Source organism: Lissotriton helveticus, chromosome 3_1 (assembly GCF_964261635.1).
Source record: "Lissotriton helveticus chromosome 3_1, aLisHel1.1, whole genome shotgun sequence".
NCBI classification, from domain to species: Eukaryota; Metazoa; Chordata; class Amphibia; order Caudata; family Salamandridae; genus Lissotriton; species Lissotriton helveticus.
In genome coordinates this window covers 726,875,083-726,893,312 of record NC_136061.1, presented here as the reverse complement: position 1 = coordinate 726,893,312, position 18,230 = coordinate 726,875,083, and the positions used below count along the sequence as shown (strand labels likewise).

The 18,230-nt window shown below is 42.1% G+C and overlaps 1 long non-coding RNA gene across 1 annotated transcript in view; it reads left to right on the top strand.

Moving 5' to 3' along the window:
• Window positions 1–18,230, top strand: part of LOC144824729 (uncharacterized) — a 196,376-nt gene that overhangs the window by 155,711 nt on the left and 22,435 nt on the right. Inside the window, exon 2 of the long non-coding RNA XR_013609086.1 lies at window positions 3,663–3,780. This is a non-coding gene — a long non-coding RNA (uncharacterized LOC144824729). The remainder of the gene's footprint in view (window positions 1–3,662; window positions 3,781–18,230) is intronic.

Below are 18,230 nucleotides of genomic sequence, written 5' to 3'. Positions count from 1 at the left end.
GTTATTTATGATGCCCAGGCCTGTTTTGAAAATCTCCATACAAAACCTGAATTGAGTTATGATCCAGTTAGTATTTCATGCATATGAAGCAAATTAACACTGGCAAAGTCTTTCCAAACCATTACATAAATATAATTCGACCATCCTTCATTCCTGGCATGGATCTCACCTTTTATTCACATACACGTTGTACTTAGTGCAACTCATGTTTGTATTCAAACTGAACTTCTTTCTTCAGATATGTTTCCATCAATGTGTGACAGCTTATTGTAACACACCCGTAGTAGAGCAAATTTCATATCAATGTGGTTCTTTGACCAAAATGTGGCCACTAACTGCAGTGTCGATACACATGACGTATAACAATATCATTCCGTATTGAGCCTGGTTATGCCTGACTCAATTTCAAATAGCTGTGGAGCTGTCAGACACACTGCCCTGATTTGTTAGCTCGCCCTCTCCATTGCAAACCCTGCATGGTTTTCATGGAAATCATTTATCAGTCATCAGGAGTCACAACTATGACCCTTGCCATTCCCTTTCTGACCCTGGCACTGCCTTTGTGACCCATGGCCTCATGTCAATATCAATAGCAAAATTACAGGCCTGACTCTGCATTTCTTACTTTTTGCCTGTTTTTCATTATACTAGTTGTAAATAATATTCTATTATTCACTACCTGTGTGATAAAAGTTGGGGCACACTTAGCTGGGACAGGACCTTTGGTGGCAGTAGGGGTGAGTCAAAGTCGTTTTAAATGTATGTGGTGCACCTGCTTGCGGGTGAGAATTTTTTCTGGGAAAGAGAGTCTTTGTATATGTGAGCATGTGTGTCTGTATGTGTAACCATTTTTTGATAATGCAACACTGCACCAGAATTACTAACTGCCCTGAATGAATGGGAGAGAGAAACAATTTGTAATATCTAGTGGGTGCGGTGGTGCAAAACATGCAAAGTAGAAAAAACAAGAAGAAATCCAAACATTTCTTCTTGTTATGCCTGCCTTGAGAAGGCATAAGATTTTAGCTATCATTCCTGTCTACCAATGTTTGTAGATAGGGAGTGGAAACAAAACTCATGAGTTTTTGTATGGAAACAGCCATGCACCACCCATGGAACTCCCCCTTGACGAAAAGTTACGCATAGCAGTGCTTTGAGCAACCTTAAATACTTTGGGATACTATTCAATGCAAATCCTTATTTGCATTGGATAGTCAACCCCACCGTAACACTTTGTGCTGGGCAAAGCAATAGTAAACATGGGCCTGAGTGTCAGTAGGTATGAGTGAGTGAGAACGAGTGAGATTAACAGTGAACGAAAGTGAGTGAGTGAGAATGAATAAGGAGGAGGATATGGGTGTAAGAGAATGAGAGTGAGTGATAGAATGAGATTGATTAACCGGAAAAAAGTGAGAATGTGATGTGATGCTTGCAAGTGTGCCATTGAACCTGCCACACTGTGAAGGTAATTATTCTCTTACAGAGACACCCAGGGCGAAATACTGGCACTTACATGCTTGCAGTAATTCTTAACATGATAGACTTGTGACAAAATACTGGCACTGCCACACAGGGTTAATTCTTGCCTGGAGGGCACCAGTGGACCAATGGTCTCTACGGTGCCTTTAGGACATAGAATCCTGCGACAGACTAGGTGACAGAGTTGGCTACCCTTTTCTTCTTCAGCCAACTGAAACCAGTGGTTCCAGAGACGGTGCCCTGAAGCTTGATGAGGTCTTTGATGTTCCTGAGACCTTGTGGACAGGGGGCAAACTCCACTTCAAGCCCTTGGAGATCTTCTTCAAGCAGGGGATACGGCACACAGCAAAGTCCTTCTCCTTTCCTTCGCAGAAACAGCCACTGCAAGCCAACCCCAAACAGTACACAGCAAAGGGGAAGCACTCTTCTACAGTTTCTCCAGCTCTTCTCCTAGGCAAAAGTTCCTCTGATTTCTCAGAAGTGATCTCAAAGTCTGGAGTCTGGGCCCCTCTTTTTATACAGCAAAATCATTTCTTCTCTGGTGGTAGAGAAGCCCTGTGCTCAGTCAAAACCAGGTCTGTCCTCTCTGGTGCTGCTTCCTGGCAGGAGGTGGAGACAGCATTGTGTCAGGCAGGCTAGCCCCATTCAGGTGAAAGTAAATCTTCCCACCTACTCTAAATGCACCTCATGGCTATTCAGACCAGCCCTGACCCATCAGACTCTCACGGCTCATTCCCAACCTCTGTAACTCCAAAGCCAGACAGTCAAAACACATCCTAGCAGAGGCACACTGAATGGCTAAGCAAAAAAATACCTAGTTTCTAAAAGTGGTATTTGCACACACAGAATGTAAAAATCACCTTCACTAAAAGATGCATTTTAACATTCTGAGTTCAGGCATACTAAACTTTATTTTCCTACCTTTTTCCCAGGGGTAGTTATGTTTATAAGATGTTATAAGCAAACTCCCAATTCTATCCTATGGGAAAAGGTAGCCTTGGAATAGTAAAAAATAAACTGGGCAGTATTTCACTATCAGGACATGCCACACACACCAGGGCATGCTCTACCTTTTACATGAACTGCACCCTGCCTACAGGGGTACCTTAGGCCTACCTTAGGGGTGACTAACAAGTAAGAAAAGGGAAGGTTAGAGTCTGGCAAGTGGGTGCACTTGTCAAGTCAACATGGCAGACCTAAACTGTCCACAGGATCTGCGATGACAGGCCTGAGTTACATTTACAGACTGCTTATGTGGGTGGCACAATCAGCGATGCACGCCTACTAGCAGCATTTGATTTACAGGCCCTGGGCACACACATTGCACTGTACTAGGGACTGCCCAGTAAATAGAATATGTCAATCAGGGATTCACTAATCCATAACAATACTTTTTACAGGGAGAGCATATGCACTGATCAGCAGTGGTAAAGTGCCCAGAGTCATAAAACCAACAAAAACAGGTTAGAAACAGAAGGCCATAAAGCACAAAATCTGGGGATAAACTCGCTGTCAAAGCCAGGTCTAACACCCTTCTATGTGCTAACAACAGTATTTACACGTATATCAATAAAAAAACAAGAGAAATTGTGTAAACTTCAGAAAATCCAAACACAAGTCGCATAACAATTGAAACTCTCGTAAGTTCCCCTTGCTTATCTATAACTTTCCTCTTTTCTACTTTCGATTCAACTTATGGGGGCAAAATCAGATCTTGAAAACAATTATAGCGAAGAAGATAGATTAGATTAGCAAAGTTAAAGGAGTCTTTTCCACAAAAATGTGTGTAAAAAATGCTCTTTTAGAATCCCTTTGATTACCTGATATATCGTTCAGAATAGATGTACTTTAAAATCAGTTTGGGGAATTACATAATCATTCCTGGTTAATCTCCTAACCATTTCTTTAGAGCCAACAATGTGTTGCAGACCAGGATAGAGGGAAAAGACAAGCAGAAAAGTCCTAAGTGTCCTTGAAAAGAATTAAGTCAGTACTTTTATGGGGATAAAATGCACCTTTCTCAAGTCAACTATATGCTCTCTTTATATTTCAGGAGCTTCAAAATCCAGATACTGATAAATACTAGGAAAATATCCAGGGCGATAAACACATATCCATGCCACATCTATTATGTGCACCTTACCACCTTTAAATTGTAGTCATCTGTTCGTTTATCTTTGCAGGTTTCCTTGGAATCCTCATTACACTGAATGTAGACAATGAACTTCATGATAGTAGTGCACAACTTGGGCACCAACCTCCAAAAAGAAGCAGGATACTGGCCAGAGAAATGAGCATCAGGTGAGTCAAGAATTTAGAACGAAAATAGAAGGCATTGGGATTCTCTTGGACAAGGCTTTTGTAACCTGACAAACTCCCCTACATCCCTCTTCCTCGTCTCAATCATTGCAAAATGAGGTGGTGTAAACTCATTACAGGGACAAAGAACAGGAGGATCCTTGAAGGCTAGCCTGACTCACCCAACCTGGGTGCCATAAAGGGGGATGGCACTCCTGGTTCCTCCTGTGTTTGGTTTTCTATGACTGGAATGTGTAAGGGAGGTCCCTGCTTGGCTGGTGCTTTGGCTTCCATGAGACTTTGACACACCTTTCCTGCCAGGCTTGAGCAGTGGCAGGCCACTAGAGAGGGAGCGACTTACAGGAGGGGGATTATTGATTTCTCCTCTTGTATCAGCCTCAGATGTATCCTTGTGATGGTCAGGGATAAGATTACTGTTTCCAGGGCTCCCTCCAGTGGCAGGCGAAATTAAGGGAGCGTCCTTTGCCTGGCGAATGCATGATGTATGGGGATCCGCACAGGAGTGTTACAGGAAGCCTCATTCAGTGCATGCGTGTCCTTCCAGTTTGTAATTATGTGTTTTTCTTGACAGTCTACTATGTTTGGGATGGATGGCCAAGCATTTGGCTAGGAAAAGGCATGTTTCTTCCTCACCATCCATTTCTTCTTCCTCCTCCGACCATTCTTCTTCGCACAAACACAGGAGGAGGAGGAGGAAAGAATTTGCAGAATTGCACTTGAAATTTTGTCTGCCTGTAAGGAGAAGACTCCCTCCTGCCCAGTGGTGGCTACTCATGGGAGTGCTGCAGGGTGGTGAGGCAGGGCAGGGGCAGGGTGGTGGGTAGTAAACTCCAGAATGCGGCCTGACGGATTTGAGTAAAAATAAATTAATAAAATGAATTACATTGCACGCGCTACAACGGCAAATCGGCGATGCAGCTCCCAATGTAATGTGTCTTATTTATTTATTTACTTAACTCCATCAGGCCGCATTCCTGAGTTTATTACCCCCCACCCTGCCCCTCCCACGCCCTGCCTCACCAACCCGCAGCACTCCCTCGGGGAGCCGCCACTGCTCCTGCCTTGTCACAAGAGGCACTGAGGCATTGTCTGTCTCTAGGATTTTGGACCCTGTTCGAGCTCATTTAAAGGGAAAAATCTGTGCTGATGCTTGGGGATCTGTTGGTCCATTTCAGGGGGAATATTTGTTTTCCTCCTATTGAAAAGCTGAGGACTTTCAAAGAATCTCTTTTGTGACAGTTCAATAAGGCCTCCAGTTCTGAGTTGCCAATTCATCACTTTGTCACTGATGTCATTAAACAAGATTGGAAGGGTCCTGATAGGATTTTGTTACCTCAGTTTATGTCTAAATTAAATATCCTTGAGAATCTGGACTCTATTTTGCCAGACACTGTTCCTGCTGACTCTCTGGTGGAGAGTCATGTGGGTCATTCCGTGATGGCAGAGGAGAACATGCTAAATGATTCTTCAATCAAGAAAGGGGATTCTGCCTTAAGGGAGGTTTTTTCTGGATCCCATTTTGGAATGAGAGCAGGAATTTATGGGGCTTACATGGCACAATCTTTTATCACAGACTTCAAGGCACCTTTGGCAGCCATTCAGAATGAGAGAGATTGCCTTTCCTTGCTGGAGGAAATTGAGCACCAAATCGAATTTCTGTCTGACATCTTTCTTAATGTAGTAAGATCAGTGGCTCGAGCAGGACGTGCATCCATAGCCACAATGAGGAATCTCGATTTAAAGGACTGGAATACTGATGCAGCACAAAGAGCAGTTGCCCTCAAGATGCTGTTTGAGGGCTCCTGTTTCTTTGCAGTGGAACTGGAAGACAAACCACTGCATTTTTAAGGAGAGAAAACATTCTTCCTCTTTTCATTGCAATTCCTGAAAGAGGTCAAGCTCTTCAAAGTTCGGTTCCTCTTTTTAACAACCTTCAAGAAGGCAGTAAAATCATGATCTGTCAGCTAGATTTCAAACCAGAACTTCCTTCAAGTCCTCAGACGCTCCGTCCATCATCCCCTTTTGTATCGCTTTGTTCGCCCTAAGTGTGGCAGGGTATGCTCAGACGTGAGTCCCTTGCTCACTTGGCCACTGGATTCAAGATAGCCTGACTGATGAGGATTATGAATCCGAAACCGGTCCCAGGATGCTTGTTTCCGGTCCATGGAAGACATGGCTTGGCAGTTCGGGCTGGACTGTTCCCATGAGGCACAGGGTCAGACTGATTTGCATATAGCCATGTCTGAAATGGGGTGGATGAGTGGGCTAAAGAATGGTGATGGATTAAACCCAGATCAGTTGACTGGGGGTGAGTGTTTGATTTGCTCAAACGCTCCGTCCATCATCCCCTTTTGTATCGCTTTGTTCGCCCTAAGTGTGGCAGGGTATGCTCAGACGTGAGTCCCTTGCTCACTTGGCCACTGGATTCAAGATAGCCTGGCTGATGAGGATTATGAATCCGAAACCGGTTCCCAGGATGCTTGTTTCCGGTCAATGGAAGACATGGCTTGGCAGTTTGGGCTGGACTGTTCCCATGAGGCACAGGGTCAGACTGATTTGCATATAGCCATGTCTGAAATGGGGTGGCTGAGTGGGCTAAAGAATGGTGATGGACTAAACCCAGATCAGTTGACTGGGGGTGAGTGTTTGATTTGCTCAAACGCTCAGTCCATCATCCCCTTTTGTATCACAGTGCTGTGTAGTCCTTTCTTGTTTATGTATTTTACCTGGAGTTATCCCTTTAATGACTCGTGCTTGGGCGAGACATAGAACTTATCAGCATGTCATGAGTGTTCTAGCTCTTGGTATCATTTGTACTGGCTGCCTTGACGAGTAAGTCGTGGTTTCCGCTTTTGAAAGTCCCTGACTCTTCTATCTCCTTGGCTTCTGCCGAAGTCTCCTTGTCCCCTCAAGGCATTGGCTCTGGCTTACTGGTTTCAACGCACTCTGTCGGTTTGGGTGTTGAGAAGTCCTGACTTCTAGCAAAGGGTCTTTCCCCTCCCTTGATGGAGGTAACTAAGCACTCTGGCAGACCGTCTACTTTAAAGTCTTAATCAAAACACTGGAAGTCTTTTGACATATGGTGTGCATCTTATGGTCTTTCTGCATCTGTCTGGGATTTGTCTGATGTTTGGCACTTGCTTCTGGATGGGTTTCACTTAAATCTCTCTCCGTCAACTCTTAGAGCTCATTGGTTTGTTATTAAAGCGTTCAGGAACTTTTCTGAGCCTTCCTTGATGGCCAGTCTTTCGTTTCTAGGCTGTTTGGAATCTTCTTGGTGGTAAGACCAATAACAAACCTCTTAGCCTACTTGGGATCATCATATTGTGTTGTAGGTTTTGCAGTATCATCCTGTGGATCCTTTGGATCCTGTAGATTTGAAGTTTCTGTCTTACAAAATTATTTTCCCATCTATCACCTTGGCTAGAAGAATTGAGGAACTGAGGGCCTTGAAGTGTTGCCCTTCCTTCATTTGATTTGTGACCTTTTTGCTCCAAAGGTTAACTTTATCATTCATAGATGCCAGGAAATAATTCTTCCTTATTTTTCCCTTCTCCCTCTTCTGCAGAAGAACAGTTGTAGAATACACTTGATGCTAAAAAGCATTTTTGATTCATACTACAGATCTCGTCATGAAAACTGAATCATTCTTTGTGACTTTCTGGCAGTCTGGAAAGGGGAAGAAGGCATCTTCTATGACTCTCAATAGATGGAATAAGTCAACAATGTAATTGATTTTCAGGAAATTACAGGAAGTCTTCCAGTTAAGGGAAGATACACAAGAGGAATGGCCACTTACTGCAGAGTTTCAGGAAGCATAAATCCAAGAAATCTGTTGGGCAGCTACATGGTCCTCCGTGCATACCTTTGTCAAGCATTACCACCTTGAGAGTGATTTGCATTTGAAATTAGGTGAAGGTTTTTTTTTAACTCTGCACTATAATTTGCTATTGCTCCCACTTCTGTTTTTGGTATTGCAATACATTAAATCAGAGGGTGTGGCATAAATACTGTGATTCATTATCTTCTTTCCTTCCAGTTTTTCAAAGGACTTCAGCCAGTAGCGGCTACTATCGGACCTGGGAGGTGAGGCCAGGGGTCGAAGGACAGAAGTAAAAATTACAAATAAAAAACCCACTTACCTGGAACGGCTGGCCAGCAGCCACTGCCTCTCCTGAGTCCTCTGTCATCTTCCTGCAGGTTGAAGGACGGAACAAAAAATTACAAATAAAAAACCCACTTACCTGGAATGGCCAGCCCACAGCTGCCTCTCCTGAGTCCTCCGTCATCTTCTTGCAAACCGGCCAATGCCTCTCCTGAGTCCTCCATCGATTTCCTGCAGATTCCTGGCCAGCAGCAGGAAGCACCCGCGCTCCCCTGAGCCTATCATAACGCTGCAATGCAGTATTCTGATTGGTCTGAGCACAGTGGTTCGGCGCTCAGAACCAGGAGTAATGCGTAATGCAGCCTGGAGGGCAACAAGCAGTTGTGCACACTTCAGAAGTGCAAACCACCTCTCTCCCTGCTTTGGAAGCCCTGCCCCGCCCGAGAGCCACTGACAGCTATAGGAAAAAGAAAATGATAATAACAATAGTTCTATCTTTTTATTTGTCCTTTTGTTCAGTGGGGTGATGCGCCTCTGCCTTAGCAAAGGAGCTGCCACTGACTTTAGCTTTGGTATATTACATTTTGTACAGACTGGGACAAGGACAAGGGACATAGGGGTAATGCCCTAGTTACTTACTGGTAATCTTCATTGCCAATAGTCCATCTTTTTTTTGTTTAGGAACTTTTTATTTATCATTTGAAAGATAATACAAAAGACATGTCATACATGTTGGGAAAAAGTACATATGACTAAGTATACATGACATATGTAATCATAAATAAGTTTATAAGTAAGAGGGGAAAAGAGAAATAGGATAGGGAAAGATAAGGGAAAAGAAAAGAGGAAAGGAAAAGAGAAGAAAGAGGGAAAAGAATAAAAGAAAGAGAAGATAAGAATTTAAAACGTGGGATTAGTAGAAAGTAATGAAGTAGGAGATTTGGAAGAAAGATAAGTGGTGAACGGAAGCCAAAGTAGCCAATAGTCCATCTTATCCTTGTAAAAGTCAATAAATCCCCACCACCGTGCCTTCTGTCAGTCCAGGAGGAACCTGGAGTGCCTGCCCCCTTCATGGCTGCCAGGTTCGGTGAGTGTGGCTAGCCGTCAAAGACCCTGCTGTTCTTTGTTCCAATCATCAGGTGGCACCACCTCATCTTGCAATGACTGCGGCGAGGACAAGATGGACTAAGGGTAATAAAGGCAGTGCTTAATTTGTGCCTGTGGGTTCCGGGGCTCGGCACCAGCACTTAATTGTCAGCACGGCTCTAGTGACAGTCCATCACATGGTGGCGCTGTTTTGAGATGAGCACAACAGCCATGTTTATTAAGTAAATATACATTTAAAATAAATTATACTAGTCTCTCATGCCATCATTCTAGCGTTGTGCAGCTTGAAATGGATTGAATTGTCAGAGTGTGAGGGTTAGGTGTTATGTTATTGCTTCCGTTGGCAGCGCTGCCTTGGCCTTCCGAGAAGGGCCCTGGCAGTAAAAAATTCTTTTGATTAAGCACTGAATAAAGGTTGTCAGTAATTTACCGGGGCATGTTCGAGAACATTGCAGACTTCTGAGTGCTGGATAGGAAGCAGCCAGAAACACTAGACCAGAAAGACCAGTGTGATGGAAACATCCACCCATGTCACCCCTGTGATTGCATCGCAAATGCGTGAGCCAAGGCACCCATGACATTGATTACTCTCGACTGTCTTGTACAATTCGGAGATCATCACAGACAACCCTGGACAGCAAAAGACCACAGCCACACGCAACAACACTATACTGTGACTCATGAAATGCACAGGTTAGACATAGATATTTACAATATAACAGTTACATTATTAATAACAATAATTAAAAAAAAATTAGCACAGTGCATTACTTTTACAGAAGTCGAGTTAGGAATGAAAGGTACCTATGTTCAGATTCTTTCCGGTGTTTTTTTTCTCCTCCAAACTGCTTTATCAAGATTTACAGCTAATATATATCACATTTAAACGCTTGTAAGCCTTGTTTATTGCTGTAATAAATCAAGGATATATTGTTTAATTGGTGTGTTTATGATTATTTATAAGGGGAAAATAATTTTCAATAACAACTGAGCATGTTAAATGGCACCAAAAATAACTCTGTACTTCAATTCCATAGACTAATTTGTTTGTCTGTGAAAGCTTAGCTTCCGAATTATTCTGTTTATAAAAATAGAAGTGTGATCACAGATTGAACACTGGAGGCTGGAGGGTGTAAATTAGTTTCAGTTGTTAAAGGTAGGCTGTGACTGTAAACGAGAAAAGCAAACGCTGCTTAATTTATTTATATATAATTGTGGTATTATATGCATTACCTGGTATAATACAGAAACAGAACACATGACAGCATTGTCAAAGCAAATTTAGCATATTAAAAAAAGAAACACAGAAAAATATCATTATATAGCAAATCAAAATATTACCCGCAAAGCTTTTAGGGATGTGGCACGCATACTCTTTAAAATAAGCTGTGTTTATGTGTTAGTCACATGTTCCAGCTAGTCAAGCACTCTCTGTTACAGTGCCCCTTCTAGCCCCTTTTTTTGAGAGAGAGATTAGCTGAAATACTGCAGGAATACAATGGCCAACCGGACCTCCCACCTGCTCAAAGCAGGCAAAATGCCCAGGCAAGGTGATAAAATTGCTCCCTAATAGGAATGAACTGATTCCGGTTGAGAAGCCCCTGTTTCCACACATTACTCCTTTTCAGGATTTATGATGTTACAAAGCGATCAAAATGATCGTGGTACATCACAACGCATCTTTTACAACGCAAGTCGTTACCACGACTTGCGCTGTAGGGTGCTGGACTTAGGAATAGTAAGATTTAGTATTCCAACTCCAGCCTACGTACAGTAGGGAAGGTGTTGGAATAGTAAATCTACTATTCCTTAGTCTAGAGTGCCCTCCAGCGCAAGTCGTGGTAACGACTTTCATTGTAAAAGACGCGTCGTAATGGCACCGCGGTGTTTTGACCGCGTTGTAAAGGATGTTTACCCCTTTTCATACCCTTGGTTGAAATACCAAAGAGAAGCAGTTCTTAACAGTTTGACTGCTGTGGAGTCCCACTGCCTCATACTTGAAGCCAGGGACCCCACCTATTCAATACCAGCTGTACATCGAAACAATACAGAAACAATTGTACTTCAAACAAATACACAAGTTATGAAATATTGTATTTAATTTACTAACACAAAATATGCGCATTTTAAGCTTTAATGGGACATTTGGAGCTTTTTAAAATTGTAGTTTCATTTCTAAAAGGCATAGTATTCTAGACTCCCACATATCACTTTCTATTTTTTGCTCCTAATGTATGTAACACCTGGTCCCCAAGCTCTAGGAATTTTTCCGTATACACTCGGGACATTTTAAAGATTTTCTTTTTGGGACTACCATAGTTTCAGTGGCTGTCCTGGACAGAAGTGACATCGATGGGGATGATGTTGGAGGATCCACTCTGAATTTGGCAGTCCCTTTGATGGCATCACTGAAAAGTGGCAGGCTTGCCGGAACGATGCTACAGAGTGGGACACCTGCTTTGCCATTAGAACCACCATGAGCCACTGCCTTCTAAATATGGCATCACTTAAAACAAGTATGAGCATGGGACATCCACCATTTTGCTTACCAGATGTCCTATTGCTATACACTTCTATATAAGGCCCAATGCATTACCTGTGAAAACTAGTATTTGTTCTTGTTACTTAAAGGGGAGTAACATACTGCTTGTCTATAATCACAGCGCTCACCTGCCATTAGTCAGTGTACATTACTTAGTGACCCTTAGTGACTTAGCCCTGCTGGTGTTGTTCGGCTACATCCGAAAACAATTGGTGGAATCTATGGCGGATTAAAGACGGCAGAGTTTTACGCCATCCGGAGCTGTGAAAGAATAAACAGCGAGGGGGAGCAGAGTGAACGCGGCTCTGTTCGGAAACACCTTAGTTAGAAGGTGATCGTTCTTTTGAACATAGGGAGGCGGTTGAATACTTGGCAATTGACAAATCCTCCACTAGGCTGTATTCTTAGAAATTTCACACATCGAGTTAAAAAAAAACGAAGGAAGCCCACGGCTGTGGCTTTTCTTAAAATAGTGTCTCTTGGTCCTGATGAGAACCCCGATATCCATTAGGGGGTTGAAACGCGTAGACCTTTTTGTTTTCACTACCAAACAATTGTGATAATCTTGTGGTTTGCTTTGGTGCACTTTGAAAATAATGTTAAACTTTTTAGAAATTTAGAAACTTTTTGTTGTGATTAATAAATGTCACAATGACTTTTACGATGTTATGTGCATCATAAAATTAGAATTTACCAGTGCTTTGTTTGGTGGGTGATAGGGCCTGTCCATGAGTTGGAAAAAGTTACATTGGCCCAAAAGGACTTTGTGGTGTGTGGCGAGTGTGGTGATTGTTTGAATGAAGATGGAGTGAGTGTGACAGTTTGATTGTAAAGTTGATTGTAAAGTTTGTGGTAGTAATTGAAACCAGTCATTTTTTGAAGGTGTTTTTCATTTGTTCTTTGTACTGTTTGTATTAGTATGTTCCCTGTATGTGTTTTGCAAATAAGGAAATCTTTGGATATTGAAAATAAAGGCTACTAATGAGATTATGGTTGCATGGTTTGGATATCTTTGCACCATTCATTCAATTGTTTGAAATTTCCATCAGTACTTGCATTTTGGTTGTTATTTTGGTGTTGTACTGAGCCACCACAGTGTCCCTCCACGTTTTTGTTCACCCAGGTGGACCTAATGTGCACAGAGGAATGCAACATATGAATAAAATCCACCCCTTCTGCTGACATTTAATGGTTCTTGGTATTAAGCTGTAAGCAAAGTAAGGACTAGCACTGCCCAGGGTGAAATGGGTTTGTCCATGTGCCCCAGAGTCTGGTAAGCCTACGTAGTCCTAGGAGAGGAGCTAGAGGACACCTGTCCGCAGGGACACTACACCGGTCCCCTCCCTCCTCCATTAGAAGACATTTCAACCTGTTTGTCCTTTGCACTACCAAATGAGATCAGACACATCCACTAAATGGCCCATTCACCCCCTTGCTATCATATATCAACTTAGTATCAATTACTCCCACTTAACAGTAATTACCACCAGATAGTAAAATGTAACAATCAATGCGATGGGTAGAACATTTTAAGCAGGGAAGTCCAGTGTGTTTACCCATATGCACCCATGGCTGTTCTAAACTAAGCGCTCACAACTTGTTACAAAACATGTGCTTTTTATATCGTGACGTGGTTGTAGCAGTGTTGGCATTCAACATTTTGTTCCGAGCAAGTGACCAACTCCTCCCCAGGCCTACTAGCCTTCCAAAAGCATAGTATGTCAGAAAATTGTTTTTTTCTGAGTAACGGTGTTGTGTTCATTTCATTTCATATGTCAGTATATGACTATAATGAATAGTGATAAATGAATTGTCGATAATCCGTGTGGAAGCTCTGGGTAGAGATGTTATACTCTTGATTTGAGTCGTGACTAGTTTGCCACATTGCCAAATCAGAAGGACTTACAGCAGATTTATTTAGGGCAATATTGGCACACCTTTAGTTTAGCTTCAACTGCAAGGCCATCCGAAGATAAATACACAGCTGACGATATAATTAACCTAAATGTCCAAACTAATTTTAAATAAAAGAATAGAAGACATCATAAGAAAAATTACACAAAATGAAGAAATACAGAGAAGGGAAAAATTCAAAAACTGCAAACATTTCCCATATGCCTCAAGGAGGCAAATTTGGGTGGGGACACGAATTATCTAGGCAACAAGGCTTTTCTCCAGGGCTACCATTCAGGGCAACACACAATGTGTTTTGTTTTTATTTTTTATATTTATTATATAATATATATAATATATAATAAATATACAATTAAATATATAAAATATATTTTATTTATATATATATATATATATATAAAAATAATATAATATTTATAATAAAATATATTAAAAATATATAATATATATAAAATATATATATATATATATATATATATATATATATATATATATATATATATATATATATATATATATATATATATATATATATATATATATATAATATATAATAAATATATATTTAAATGGCAATAGATGATCACCAATCGCCTTTGTGGTTACTACAGCTCCATCGTTCTTATCCATTGTTATTGGAATTGATTTGTGAAACTAGCCAGGGCCCTTTTTGTCAAGAAATGCCCATTGTTTACAAAGGAACACTCTTTTAAATGCTGAGCAACATAATCTATTTTGCCGTATAAGGTGAGAATGCCCATAAACAATAATGACTGCAGTTTACTTATGCTATATTGGAAATGTTTACACATCTCAGGTAAAATTAGAGAATTTAGTACTGGAATTTGAAGCAGGTAGAGTTTTGGGAGACTCACAAAGTAAGGTGAGTACTCCCAGATCCCTGTCCCCACCACGTCTTCAACCCCAGAAGCAAGATGATTGATGAGTCCTGATCCCCTCAGCCTCCTTCCCTGAAGATTGAAAACCTGCGGAAGTAAGACCACTCCATAAGAAACCATCCTCCCACCCAGTGGAATCAAAGAACTACCGGCCCATCTCCCTGGCTCTCTTTCCAGCGAAGGTCCGGGAGAAGGCAATCAACAACAACTCACCAAATGCCTGGAAAGCAACAACCTGCTGGACACCTCCCAGTCTGGGTTTCAAGTGAACCACAGCACAGAGACAGTCCTGATCACACTCACTGACAACATCAGTGCCCTCCTGGACCACAGAGATATGGCAGCTCTCATCCTCCAGACCTGTCAGCCGCCATCAACACCGTCTCTCATCACGTCCTGAACAACAGGCTCCACCAGATCTGAATCCAGAAACTCTGTATCCCACCAGTCACCTCTAAATCCAAGAAATCACCAGCAGTGTCCCCAAGGACCGTCCCTCAGCCCCACCCTCTTCAACATGTACATGACCCCTGCCCAACACCGTCAGATTGCACTGACTCAACATTTTCTCCTACACAGATGACACACAGCTCATCCTCTCTCTGGCAGGAGATCTCTCCACCACCGAAACCAACTTCCACAGATGTATTGGGAAAATCGCTGATGAAACACAACTATCTCAAGCTCAATACGAACAAGACAAGTCCTTATCTTTGGAAACAACACCTTGCCATGGAATGATGCATGGTGGCCTGGTGAACTCTGCCCATCTCCTGCTCTGACGGACCAGGCCCGCAACCTCAGCATCATCTTGGACAGCAATCTACCTATGAAGCATCAGATAAACACAGTCTCATCCATCTGCTTCCACACTCTACGCATGCTCCTCAAGATCTTGAGATGACTCCCATTAAACACCAGAAGGACAGTCATGAAGGCCCTTGTCATAAGCAGGTTGGGCTATGACACCACATCCTACATAGGAATCACCGCACACCGCCTGAAGAGACTACAGACAAAATAAAATGCAGTGGCAAGGCTCATCCTTGACCTCCCCAGAGGGTCCCACATCACACACCACCTCAAGAAGCCACAGTGGCTCCTAATCCAGAAGAGATGCCAGTTAAAGATGTTGATCCACATATGCAAAGCTCTAGACAACCAAGGACCAGTATAAATCAACAAACACATGACATTCCACCAACCAACCAGACACCTATGATTTGCTTCCCTCTTCCTCGCCAACACCACCCCAGGAGCCAATGAAGCAACAGGGGAGGACGCTCCTTCCCACACATGGCGGCTAAAGCATGGAATGACCTTCCCCTGCACCTCACAACTGCCTTATTGCACCAGCAATTCAGAAAAGCATTCAAGACCTGGCTGTCAAATGAACGGATCACCACGTAGCAGGTAGCAAACTCCAGCACCTTGGGACCCTCACAGGTGCTTTGCAGCGCTCTATAAATCCTTGATTGAGTCTTGGTAAAAAATACTTTCCCTTGATTAAGCTCCAACTGCCCAATTTCAAACATATGTTGAGTCTTAATATAAACATAGGAAAAACACGTTGCACAACAAAAATCAGAGATTGGCGTCTTATGGCAGGACATTTGAGGCAATAAAATTGACTTCTGGCCTAGCAGTTTTTCATTGTAAATGTGCCTATATTCTTGTGGTAAAGATGGACATTCAGATATGATTATTTGGAGAGAGAAGTTGGCCTAACGGCTAGGGTGGTCGACCTCAAATCTGGGGAACTGGGTTCGTGTCTGAGCAATGGCGCTGAACATTCTGTGATTCTGGGCAAAACACTTAATCTCCCCGTGCCTAACAACAACAAAAATGATTGTGTCCTCATGTAACAGAACAGGTGCTATGTAAAGGTCTCTGATACCCGATATCGGGTCAAATTAAGGCTATATAAAACCCTGTAAAAAATCACAAAAATTATTCAAATTATTTCCCATCCTTCATTCCTCTTAGTCAAAAGTTCCTCGTATTCCCTTTAACTCAGCCTGTGAATTAATTTGGTAATACGTTCTATTGTGTACATATTTAATTAAGCTTTGTTTCAATCAGTATTTCATTCTACGTGCAATCTAAAACATAGGGGCATATTATCAAGGGGGTTTATCTCCGCTTTTTTGGCTTTAAAAGCCAAGAAAGCGGAGATAAAATTATCTCCCTATTACCTAGCTGTCGCTAACACCAGTTAGCGACAGCTAGTAGGAGATAGCGACCATCTTGGGCCCCACTTTGCATGTCAGTGATATTTATCACTAATGACATGCAAAGTGGGCGTGCCAAGATGTTAGCGACTGGAAACAGTCGCTAACATCGCTATCTCCTATTACCAACTTATGGAGATATTCGCGCTAAGCGCGAATATCTCCAAAAGCTAACACCTGCCATGAGCAGTTCTTAGCCATGTTATCCAATGGGAGGTGGATAACATGGCTAAGAGCATTAGCTCGGTAATGCATGAATATCGCGGACTTTTCAGCGATATTCATGCATTGCGGCCGTTTTTTATCGCATTTGCGATAAACCTTGGTAATACCAAGGTTTATTTGCGATAAAAATCGCCGCAGCTTAGCGGTAACTTTTTGTCTCTAACCAAGCAATAGCGATAATTATTGCTATTGCTTGGTAATATGCCCCCTAATTTCCAGTAAATTATCGCCAGATGTCTGCCCATCACTTGTAGGAGTCTTTTAAGCATTACCAGCAGTACAGAATGCCTTTACTGCAGAGAATGTCTCCCTTTGAGCTGGTTCAACACATTCTCTCTGTCAAACGAGAGAGACAAAGGGGCATATTATCAAGGGGGTTTATCTCCGCTTTTTTGGCTTTAAAAGCCAAGAAAGCGGAGATAAATTTATCTCCCTATTACCTAGCTGTCGCTAACACCAGTTAGCGACAGCTAGTAGGAGATAGCGACCATCTTGGGCCCCACTTTGCTTGTCAGTGATATTTATCACTAATGACATGCAAAGTGGGCGTGCCAAGATGTTAGCGGCTGGAAACAGTCGCTAACATCGCTATCTCCTATTACCAACATTTGGAGATATTCGCGCTAAGCGCGAATATCTCCAAAAGCTAACACCTGCCCTGAGCAGTTCTTAGCTATGTTATCCAATGGGAGGCGGATAACATGGCTAAGAGCATTAGCTCGGTAATGCATGAATATCGCTGACTTTTCAGCGATATTCATGCATTGCGGCCATTTTTTATCGCATTTGCGATAAACCTTGGTAATACCAAGGTTTATCTGCGATAAAAATCGCCGCAGCTCAGCGGTAAAATTTTGTCTCTAACCAAGCAATAGCGATAATTATCGCTATTGCTTGGTAATATGCCCATCAATATCTATCAGAGAGACTTATAACCTACATGTCTAGGCTTGGATCTCAAGTCTATAAACCTTTTCTCAAAGACAAACAACACTAGATGGACAACTGATTTATCTTTGGTGAGACGTGCACTTTTTCATCCATTGCTGTGTGTTTTGATTGGAAAACAGTAAACGGAAATGTTTAGGGTAGAAATAGCATGCATGCTGGTACAATAGGCTTAAATTGTGTGAAGCAACAGGTAACTTATATTTCAGTAGCCTCTCTAAAAGCTTATATAAAAGGTATTTATTGAAATGAAGTGTCTTTAAAACTATGCTGAGCCTTCAACCTACGTCTTCTGTTTTTTTACCGATTGGCTTCCTGAAGATGCCCTCAGCGTTGGATAGAAAATAAACGTGTCTTCTCTGCATACTATGCAAACCTTTAAAATATCTTAACGACATTTTTTTACGAATTAGGCGATATGCTGTTCGTAACGGCGAAAAAGTCAAGTTTTGCTTTTGGTT